General features: G+C 33.6%; 1 non-coding gene across 1 annotated transcript; it reads left to right on the top strand.

Moving 5' to 3' along the window:
* Window positions 1-912: 912 nt before the first annotated feature.
* LOC133301397 (small nucleolar RNA R71) lies at window positions 913-1,019 on the top strand. The gene has a single exon (XR_009750188.1). It is a non-coding gene; the product is annotated as a small nucleolar RNA R71 (small nucleolar RNA).
* Window positions 1,020-11,995: the final 10,976 nt, after the last annotated feature.

Genomic DNA, 11,995 nt, shown 5'->3' with positions numbered 1-11,995 from the left:
ACAACTTCCTCCTCGCTTTTCTTTTCTTCCACTTTCTTCTCATCCACTTTCTTGTTCACCGGTTGAAGCACAAGCCCACTTCTTGTTATTATGGACTTGTAATGCTCCTTTGGATTCACCATAGTATCACCAGCGAACTTGCCCTGTGGCCTCTCAGTTATCTGTCTAGACAACTGGCCAATTTGTGTTTCCAAATTCCGGATAGATGCTTCCTGGTTTCTGAATGCAGTCTTGGTCTCTTGCATGAAAGCAGAAGTTTCTTCCTTGAAAGAATTTGACCCCTAAATGTAATCTTGAGTAGTCTTTGATAACTGGACAAAAGTTTTCTCCCATGCAGAAACATCACCTTGCTGTGATGAATGTGGTGGTGGAGGATGTAGTGGAGGATTCAACTGATGGTTGGAACTGTAACTGAACCTTGGGTGTTGATTCTTGTTCTTCCATGGTGGCACATAGACATTTCACCCCTGGTTGTTGTAATTCCTCTGGTTGTTATGGTCATAACACACTCCATTAACTTCTGCATGTTCAGCAGACCCTCCATAGTCACAATCATCAGTGACATGGCTTTTCCCACAAATGGCGCACACAGAATTAGTGTCCACAGAAGCAACCTTCTGAGAAGAAAGCTGCTTGGTGAGAGTATCTAGTTGTTGTTGTTGTTGTTTCTGAACTTGCTGCAACTGGTCATTCCTGGCTAATAAAGCATCATAGCCATCAAGTTTAATAATTCCTGTCCTTCTGTCACTCACCGGAGCATTGTCAAACTCCTGAGATGCTAGAGACTCAAAGATGTCAAGGGCTTCCTGAGGGGTCTTGGTTGTCAATGAACCACCTACTGTGGCATTCACCAATGTCCTGGTGTTGGTTGTCAACCCTTGGAGGAATATTGCTGCTTGATTCCACACTTCTATTCCATGTTGTGGACATTTCCTCAAGAGTGTCTTGAACCTCTCCCAGGCCTCATAGATAGACTCTGACTCCTTTTGCTTGAATCCTGTGATCTCATCCTTTAACTTTGCCCTCTTGGATGCTGAAAAGAATCTGGCCAAGAACTTGGTTTGCAGATCATCCCAAGTTGTAATGCTCCCTTGTGGTAATGACTGTAGCCATCTCCTGGCATCATCCTTCAGTGAATGAGTAAAGAGCCTCAACAGAATGGCATCTCTAGTCACTCCATTAATTTTCTCAGTGTCACTTAACAGTAAAAAGTTCTCAATATGCAGGTATGGATCCTCTGCACTTGTTCCAGCAAACTGTTCCTAGATATTTTTCTAAGAATTATCATATTTTTACATTAATTTTTCAAGACACTCAACCGGTACACGTTTTATATATAAATATAATCGGTATTAGTTCTGAAATTACTGCTTATTATTTTTATCTTAAGTTTGATATTCTTAACCTAGATACTTTTTTTAGGAATATTCAAATTTTTATTTCTATTTTTCGAGTTACTTCACCTGTATCCATTTATACCATGAAATATCTAATATTTTGTATTTTTCTTCTGAAAAGTGACTGATAATTATTATAATATTTTTATATTTATCCAAGTCAATTATGAAATTTATCTATTAAATCTGTATTTACTTTTTAAATTCTTAATTTAGCGGGGCGGATTCTTATATTAATCACATGATTAACTCGTGACAAATTCCATTTACTTAATTCATAGTTTATAAAATTTACTAATATGGGTTACTATACTCTACAAGCATTTTAGACTTCTTTCCCATTGTTAACAATACTTATCTAGTAGAAACTTAATACGAGCCACACAAATTGAAGACTTCACTAAATAAAAGACTCGATTGTCATTTGTATGCATAATTATTTTCTGGTGACGAATATCACACTCACCTTAATCAATTGTACAACTACAAACCATTTAATTTTCTGCAGTAATAAAAGTAGTTATTTATTTCAAACGTGATTTTATTTTTCATGTTTAAATAGTATACATACTATCATCCCTTAAAATTTTTGTAATAACAATACCGAATTACAGATGCTATTACCCATTAAAATATAATAAAATTTAATTAAGCAGGAAAAGATGAAGCTGCGGCTTTTAATTAATAAGAAGGTACTTAAAAGAAGGAAGTGCGTTTGTAGAAAGGAGGCCATGTTGCGGAGAAGGATAGTAGCTAGGGAAATAGGGAAAGTGTCGACCAACGATAAGTTTAAGGTGTCTTTGTTGCACATGTTGTAGACAGGTGCCTTCTTGAAACTTGACCTATGTATGCACAGCGGGCGGCCGAACGGGCTTTACTGGACGAAAATGTACTTTGGGTTTTCCTGGGGTGCGGATCGGGGGTGCGTTTATTGCGTGGAAATCTGGCGGAGAAAGTCCTCTGGATTCGTCCTGGGGTGGTGGTGGCGGCAGTAGCGGGACTGGCGTGTCTATTTGACCGGGTGGCGGTGGCTCGTAAGTGAGTCCACCTGGAGGCGATGGCTTTTGTAGTCGAGGCTCAGCAAACCCCACAAGGATGAACAAGATAACTGCGAGGAACGAAACTAGCATCGGCAAGTAAGACATCTTTCGAGCCTTTTTAATTAATTCTGATGAGGCACAACAACGGATAGACGCATTTTTATACTATTTGTGTGATGAGATTTAATTTTTCGCGACTTGCGGTGCGGAAGAGACCAATTATTTCACAAAGTCAGAAACGAAAGGTTGTTGGCTTTGTGAATTCACTTTATGTTTCCTATCATTAATGCTGTATCAATCGCCCAGAATTTTCTCCACAAATTTACAAGCAATTCAATAATTATGACTTATTTCTCTTTTCATCGTCTTAAGTTTTTGCTCATTTATGACTCATTTCCATCTTTTAATTATTTAATTTAGTTTGCTGAGATTTATCATTACTAAAAATCTTCATATAGCATGCGTGTACTTATATATGTATGTAAAAAAATATTTCTACAGCCACTTTAGATAAGCTTATCTACAGCTATCTTTTATAACTATGTTCTCCCGGGAGAACATAGTTATAATATTAAAGTTGTTTTTTTCTCTCTCTCCACGTCAGCAGACAGGTTCTGAAAAGTAAATGAGGAAAGAGAAAAAAAAAAAAACAACTTTAGTGTTATAACTATGTTCTCCTGGGAGAACATAGTTATAAAAGGTAGCTGTAGATAAGTATGTAAAGTGGGTGTATAAATGTTTACCCCTATATGTATATATATATATTTCCGGGAGAACATAGTTATAACACTAAAGTTGCTTTTTTTCTCTTTCCTCATTTACTTTTCAGAACTTGTCTGCTGACGTGGAGAGAGAGAAAAAAGTAACTTTAGTGTTATAACTATGTTATTCCGGGAGAACAAAGTTATAAAAAGGTAGCTGTAGATAAGCTTATCTAAAGTGTTAGTATATGGGTGTCTAGAGACAATCTTTTTGATTAAACAAGGACATAAGATGTAGACCTTTTTGTCGCAAATTAATAATAAGCACTCTTTATCTTGTTTCATATTTAGTCTCGATATTATTGTTAATATATTATGAATAAAGTGGATAAGCCCCTTGGAATAAAATAGGTATCTCTTAAGTATCTGTGATGAGATCACGATCATGATGATTTAAGGATACCGGATGTTTATTCCTAATTTTATGTTCCTAGTTTAGAGACACTGAGAGTGGGGATCAGTGATCTCGGGTAAGACTAACACAACTTATCTACTTGTATTCGGATGCAAGGTAAAGACCTCATGAGCTACAGATATGAAGATGTCTTAGTTAAAGTCGTGGGTGGACCTATAAGGGTATAGCTCGCACTAAACAGACCCACAAAGAGACTCTGTGAGGAAATCTCACAGAGAGTATATCATTAGAGTAGTCTCTTTATATTTGGGTATGTCTTTCCTTAGACCAGAAGTTATTACCTAGACTGTGTTCTTGAAGGCATGCTTTGATTGTATATCTCGTCTGCCTGAAACATGGAGACTCATAGGTACACTGTTGGGCTTGTCCTGAAAGAGCTCAGGGCTAGGGTGATAAGCTGAAGGAATTCGTCAAATCTCCGTGAGAGATTAGGTTATCTATAAACCGGAGAAATTGGGATGACATTTACAAGGACTTGGGAATCTATGCACAGTAAAAGAGATCATGAGATGATCTTCCTTTAGAGTCAGTAAATTAAAGATTCTCTATTTCGAATAAAGCTTACCCTAAACCGCAAGGGTTGATACGTTTCCTTACCCTAGGTTTAATGGGAAGGTAACCAAGACGAAAGAAAATATATACAACAACCAAATATGTGTAATAGGATGATCAAGTCATTAATCTAACTAGCTCTGGGGCAACAAAGCATTGCTTGTGCTATGTGTTGTCATTAAATGGGTTGTGGGCTTATTGGGCCCAAGCTCATTTATGTCAGTGGCTATGTTGGACCTAATGGGTCACACACTAACACCCTATTGTCATGATGATCTAGCATTAAAGGTATTGGGCCTAATAATGGTTGTCAGCCCAAGATGAAGTTTGGAAGTCCACCTAAGAGGGAGAGGGCGCATAGTATGGTTAATGGGCTTGGATGGTCTAAGACATTACTAATTAATATAATTGGTTAAATTAATTATCAAATATTTAAATTTTGAAATTTGAATTTGAAATTTGAATTTTGAAATTTGAATTTTGAATTTGAATTTTGAAATTCGAATTTTCAATTTGAAATTTGAAATTTGAAATTTGAATTTTGAAATTTGAATTTTGAATTTGAATTTTGAATTTGAAATTTGAATTTGAATTTGAAATTAGAATTTGAATTTAGAATTTAAATGTTTGAACATTTGAATTTAAATGTTTGAATTCGAATTTGAATTGGCTATGAAAAGTTGTTTCATAACAAAAGGATAAGATGAGATCTTGTTGGAACAAATTCCTTGTATCAAGAGAAGATCTATGGAGATCTCCAAAGGCTGATTTGGGGCGCCACTTTGGATGGATGATGAGTGTCATCTAGTCAACCAAACAAGCTCCAATCAAATTTGAATGCAACTGCTCAACAAATCTGGACCTCTTTTGGGGCTGAATAGGGGCGCATAATGGCTGGCCATATGATGGCCATTGGATCAGAATTTTGACTAGGTAGAGACCTAGTCTCATGAGGATTCAAAGGTAGGTTGTTGGGAATTTTGAATTGCAAACAACTCCACCTTTCTCTCCTCTCTTGTGCGCCACTTTCATTGGTTTTTTAAGTGAAAATTCTGATTTGATTTCACTCACTCTCTCACTCTCTTGTGCGCATACTAGGGGTATGTTCTCCTTAAGGTTTTCAGAAAAAGACCTAGCCAATTCTACTCCAATCCATTCCCACTTTTGTGAAGTTTTCATGTTGAAGACTTCACTCTTCTAAACACATTTACCTAGCCTCCTTCTTCACCTATTGAGCGCATAGCAAGCCTCTTTGTGGTGGTCAATTGGTGGCTTGACAAGAAGAGTTCTTGCATCTTGACGTGGGTGGTGTGGATCAACGTTAGAGGGTTTGAACCCTTCAAACCTAACACTGATCGTCTTGGAGTTTTGAACTCACAAACAAAGGTAACATCATACTGTCATAAAGCATGATTCTTGATTGCATGTGTGATTCCGCATAAGAAAAAATTTTGTTTTTCCCTCTCACATGCTACGGCCTTCAAGGCCAGTTACTTTCATAAAGTGGCTGTAGAAATACTGTTTCCATATATATATATAATGAGATCATTTTACACCCGTATAAGTTACATTTTTAAATTTGGTCGTTGATCTCACTTTTATCTAATGGTTATATTTTTTTATTCATATGAGCCATTGCAAAGAAGTGGATCAATAGCCAAGATTGAGTGTAAAACTTCTTATTCTTACATTGTTGTAAGAATGTGAATCAATTAATATAAGAAAATAAATAAATAAAACGATGTAGTTTTTGGATGGATGGAGATAAATATATATCAAACTGCTTGAGAAATATTTTTCTCATATATATATCAAGCTGCTTGAGATAAAATCATTTCTGCAGCTATTAAATGTACAACAATTAATCTTGACTATTGATTCTCCACATTTAATGCTTTCGTCCACCTTTGTATGGTTATGATTTTCTGTGACAACTTGAGATAAGATTATCTCTGGCCTCCCCAAAACTACGTCGTTTTGTTTATTTATTTTCTTATATTAATTGATTCATCTTTGAATGGTTATGATTCATTTTTTATCTCTCTTCCTTTATCACCATTGATCCATCTTTGTACGGTTATGATTTAATGGCCGGAGATAAAGTTATCTCAATCAGCTTGATAAATGATAAGTCCATATGGCCATATATATATATATATATATATATATATATATATATATATATATATATATATATATATTTGTGGTCAACCATATTAATTGATTTAATTCTACACAGTGATGCATGCACAATTTACCCTAAAATAATTTCTTCTAAAATATAGTACAACTTGTTAAATAATATATTTATACTTTGCACGTTTTTTGCCATGTCAAATAGCAACTTAGCAAGTGTTTTTTTTTTTTTTTTTTTTTTAATAAACCATATCTTTCAGGGGTGGGGGGAATCCTATTCGGAGTGGGTCCATGATTAAAGTTTTAAATTAAACCTCTCCCAAAGATGGTACTGGAGAGTATCGAACACATGCTCTCGCCCCCATTGCTCAACTTTCATGCGCCAACTGAGCTACCATCATTTGGTAATAATAATATTTCCTTAAACAAGTTAACTAATTGTTCTGCTAATTGAGTTTTATTTATGCTGGTAGCACTTTCATTAAAATATTATAACAAATCATTACTGATAAGAAATAGATTAAATACATGCACCATTGTTGATTAAATAATTAGTTGATTATAATTGAATTATTTTTTATTTTTTATAATATAATAAATATAAAAATTAATTTAAAAATATATTAAAAAATATTAATGAGTCATATATAAGATTAATGAGAAAATAATTAAATAATAAAAAATTAAAGAATAAAAAATTATCAATTGTTTCCCTTGTATAATTTTAGCACAAAACAAAGAATACCCCACACAAATAATATTATAATAAATTTTGCATTCTCCTATTTAATTTATTAATTTGACTACCAAATAGTAGAAGGAATAAAAAAAGTGTACTTGTGCTATCATCAAGTTGCATCAAACGCTACCTAAAGGCATTAAGTTTTACTCAATGGGTGACTGTCACTGTGGTTAAAAATGGTTCTTTATACTACCAAAAAAAAAATTTATTTCTTTAAATTCTAAAGTTAAAAGATGAATTCTTGGATAAGCATATCCATGCAGAGACATTTGACCTTTACCATACCCGGTTCGAAATTGTAAACGGAATATATATATATATATATATGAGGTAAATATTTCTACAGCAACTTTAGATAAGCTTATCTACAGCTGTTATTTTTAACTATATTTTCCCGGAAGAATATAGTTATAATATTAAAGTTGCTCTTTTCTCTCTCTCCACCTCAGCAAAAAAGTTTTGAAAGGTAAATGAGGAAAAAGAAAAAAGAGCAATTTTAACGTTATAACTATATTCTCCCGGGAGAATATAGTTAAAAATGGCAGCTGTAGATATGCTTGTCTAAAGTTGCTGTAGAAATACTTTTGCATATATATATATATATATATATATATATATATGGGCTTATCGTTTGTCAAGTTGCTTGAGATAATTTTATCTCCGGCTAGTAAATCATAATCGTACAAAAATGGATCAATGGTGAAAAAGGAAGAGAGAGAAAAAGGTAATCATAACAATTCAAAGGTGAATCAATTAATATAAGAAAATAAATAAATAAAACGACGTAGTTTCGGAGTGGCCGGAGATAAACTTATCTCAATCTGCTTGACCTATATATATATATATATATATATATATATATATATATATATAGACAGGATCCTTTGACACCTCATCTGAGAGCCGTTAGATTAAAAAAAATCAACGATTCTGATTTGTAAGCATGTGACACCATTGATTTTTTTTAATCTAACGGCTCTCAAATGAGGTGTCAAACTTTTTCTTTGACACCGATGTCAAAGGATCCTGCCTCATATATATATATATAGGGATAGGTTATTCTACCTACTCCCTTCTTGCCTACCTTTTGTCTACCCCTTTCATTACCGTTGGATTACAATTTAATCCAACGGTCCATAATTGCGAAATAAAATAACCCCTTTTTTTCTTTTCTTTCTCCTCACTTCCTCCCACACCCTTTCTCTCTCCTTCCCTTTATCTTTTCCTATGCGATCCCCGCACATCCTTATAGAACAATAATGATGTAGATGAATCTTTTTTTAAGTACAAAATTGATCATGCCATTCTAGATTTGGCAGCTTTTCTATTTCTGTTTGCTCTAAGAGTAAGATGGGTTCAATTCTGTCATTGCTTAGCCTATATTCTCCAAGGTTGTTCAGTCTTCATCAAATTAGCATCAGTTATTCACTGGATTTGATTTGTTAGCTTTATGTCTGGGGAAATTTTTTAAAGAAATGAAGTTTACTATTTATGCACAATAATGGTGTCACCGAAAGTAATATGAACATAATATTTTAGGTTTAAACTCAATTTCTTTTTGACTCTAGGAATTGCCGACTTATAGAACAAATTAAAGGAAGGTACATACATGTAATTCAAATAATAAAAGGAAAAAAAGAATAGAAACGCTGCCAAATCTAGAATGGCATGATCAATTTTGTCCTTAAAAAAATTCATCTACATCATTATTGTTCCTATAAGAATGTGTCTGCAGAGTAAGAGAGAAAGGGGAGGAGAGAGGAAGGGTGTGAGAAGAAGTGAGGAGAAAGAAAGAAAGAAAAAGATTATTTTATTTCGTAATTATAGACCGTTGGATTAGATTGTAATCCAACGGTGACGAAAGGGGTAGGCAAAAGGTAGGAAAGAAGGGAGTATGTAGAATAACCTATCTTATATATATATATATATATATATATATATATATATATATATATATATATATATATATATATATATATATATATAGGTCAAGCAGCTTGAGATAAGTTTATATCTGGCTACCTCAAAACAACGTCGTTTTGTTTATTTATTTCCTTATATTAATTGATTCACCTTTGAATGGTTATGATTCTCTTTTTCTCTCTCTTCCTTCGTTACCATTGATCCATCTTTGTACGGTTATGATTTAGTAGCCGGAGATAAAATTATCTCCGACAGCTTGAGAAACGATAAGCCATATATATATATATATATTATATATATATATATATGGCTTATCGTTTCTCAAGCTGCTTGAGATAATTTTATCTCCGGCTATTAAATCATAACTGCAAAGATGGATCAATGGTGATAAAAAAGAGAGAAAAAAATGGAATCATAACCGTTCAAAGGTGAATCAATTAATATAAAGAAATAAATAAACAAAACCACGTAATTTTGGGATGGCCGGAGATAAACTTATCTCAAGTTGCCGGAGAAATATTTTTCTGATATATACTCTGTTTGGTTGTTTCGATTGTAGTCCCCCCCCCTTTTGGTGGATGATTTCGATTATAGTTATTATAACTATAAAAAATTTAAATTTTTTTAAAATACAGGGACCATAAAAATTAGGGATAATAGTTTAGTTTTATGTATTCCGGAAAATATATAGTTATAATATTAAATTTTTTTTTTCTCTTCAGAAATCGTAGGTTGATATTGAAAGTGAAAAAAATTACAACTTTAATATTGTAACTATGTACTCCCCATAGTTATAAAAGAGTGAAAGGACATAAGATAGGTAATTTAAATTTTAATATTATTCAAAGTTTGGTGTAAGAACCTGCACCGTTAATTTAGGAATTTAATTAATTAAATGTGAATTTATGAAATAATTCCATAATTGACGTAGAATAAATATGGGGAGACCTGAGTAATTATTATAAGGGCTTAATAATGTTGAAAGTCGCTTTTTTGATGAAAAGTTCAGATACTGATTTTTCTTCACACTATAAGAGCGTATAGATGAAGTATCCCAGAAAATTATAATAAATATGAGAATATTCCTAGAATAATATATAGGACTAGTATAACAATCTGGAGTCAAAATAATGAGAACTGACATCAGGATTGATATCGGCTACGTAAAAGCACGTACCGGCAAAGTGCTGCGAAAATTATAATAAAAATATGATAAATCCTAAAAAAATGGCTAGGTTCAGAATCCCAAGTTTGAGATTAAAATGATTAGCGGAGCTATTAGTGCTAATACTGAGGCTTATAACTTAATTAGACTATATATAGTGATTTGCACACAACCCTAGGCTAATCCTCAGCTTCCTACGTGAGTGTGGCTGCTGCATTTTCTCTCCAAGCTTGTCACTATAAGAACCCGCATCGTTAAATTAGGAATTTAAATAACTTATTTATTAAAATTAAAGAATAAATTCATGGCTGCCACCTCTCACTCTCCATGAAGACTTAAACATTTCTTCATGAAAATCTAACGAAGACTCCACATTTCTTCATCTTCCTTCCACACTATCACCTTGAACCCTTGAAAACTAACATCTCGAAGGATAAAACCCATTCTTGAGTGTCTTTAATTCTGACTTGGGGAGTTTGAGAGCTTTCATCATTGTTTTGGTTGGTTTGGGCCATTGTACACCTACTTGTCATCACCAACAAGCTACCTTTGTGAAGAAAGGGCCAAGCTTGGAAGATTAAATTCGAACTCCTCTTTATTCAGAATCTGGAAGAGGATTTTCCAACCTTAAAGACCCTTAGTTTCTGTTTGCAAGGCTTTGGGGTATATTCATACACCTTTGTTCTTGAGTTTTTATTGAAAAGAATGAACATTGATGCATGTAATAAGTGAAAGTTGATAACCTAAGTGTAATAATGTCATAACACACATAAAATGCATGGTTGAAGGTATGGAAGTGTTAAAAGTTGAACCTTGTAGAAAAAACTCTTAAAAAAAACGCATTTTTGGAAAACTGTCGCAAAATATCCCGTTATTGGAAAACCAATGTCCGGATATTGATATCCGGATATTAATATCCGGATATTCCTCCAGAAATATCCGAATATTGATATCCCGATATGATATATGGATATCGATATCCCGATATTCCTTTGGCAATATCCCGATATTTTGGGCTGGACAACAATGAACCTGTTTTAGTAAAAAATTGATATCTTGAGCTATAGAGCTCCAAATCAATTTCCGTTTGGACCTATGTGAAGCTAACACATAGAGTTACAAATCTGTAAAATTTCGTACCCATTCGATAAGTGGTTTGATTAAAGTATCAATTCGAATTCGCATTTTGGTTGCTGGAAATTCTGTTTGCAGCAATCACTTTGCGTAAAACATAACCGGAGTTATACAACTCCAATTGAGACATATAATATGTCGTTGTAAATCTGGATATGTCTAGTTTAACATATTAAAATATTCGAATTTTCGGTAAAGAGTTGCAATTAAATTTTTAAAAAGAGTAAACGCGATTTAATGTTTAAGGCTTTGAGGAAAGCCTGCAGTAAGCGAAAATGAAAACGAAAACGTATTCCTTTTGACTTGAAATTATAGAGAATGAGTATTTATGCTATAAACATACCGTGATCCTGCTATTTTGTGACTTGTGGAGTGCTGTTTGGATTTTAAGCTTGAGTATATATACTACTTGACAGGTAAGTTCTGTGTTCTCAGGGTTAATCCCCATTTGTTCCACCATACTCCAAGAGGGGGATGGTAGTTTCATGTGGTATATGCGCTTATCTGTTATTTGAGATGATGAAATGATGCACTCTTATATATGTATGTTATATGGTGTATTACACACAAGATGGTAACCCCTGAGTGTAGTGTGGAGCTGCACAAGATGGTAATCCCTGAGTGTGGGTATAAGGTAGATGCCTTATGCTTCTTATGTATGTATTAGACATGTGTAAATCATTTCGTTCTCTGACCAGTAGACTTGTTAGCACACATGCATGATATATAT

This window comes from Gastrolobium bilobum, unplaced genomic scaffold, assembly GCF_033153095.1.
Source record: "Gastrolobium bilobum isolate Gb01-03AN ecotype WA unplaced genomic scaffold, APGP_CSIRO_Gbil_v1 utg35430, whole genome shotgun sequence".
Lineage (NCBI taxonomy): Eukaryota > Viridiplantae > Streptophyta > Magnoliopsida > Fabales > Fabaceae > Gastrolobium > Gastrolobium bilobum.
This window is presented reverse-complemented; position numbering and strand designations above follow the sequence as displayed.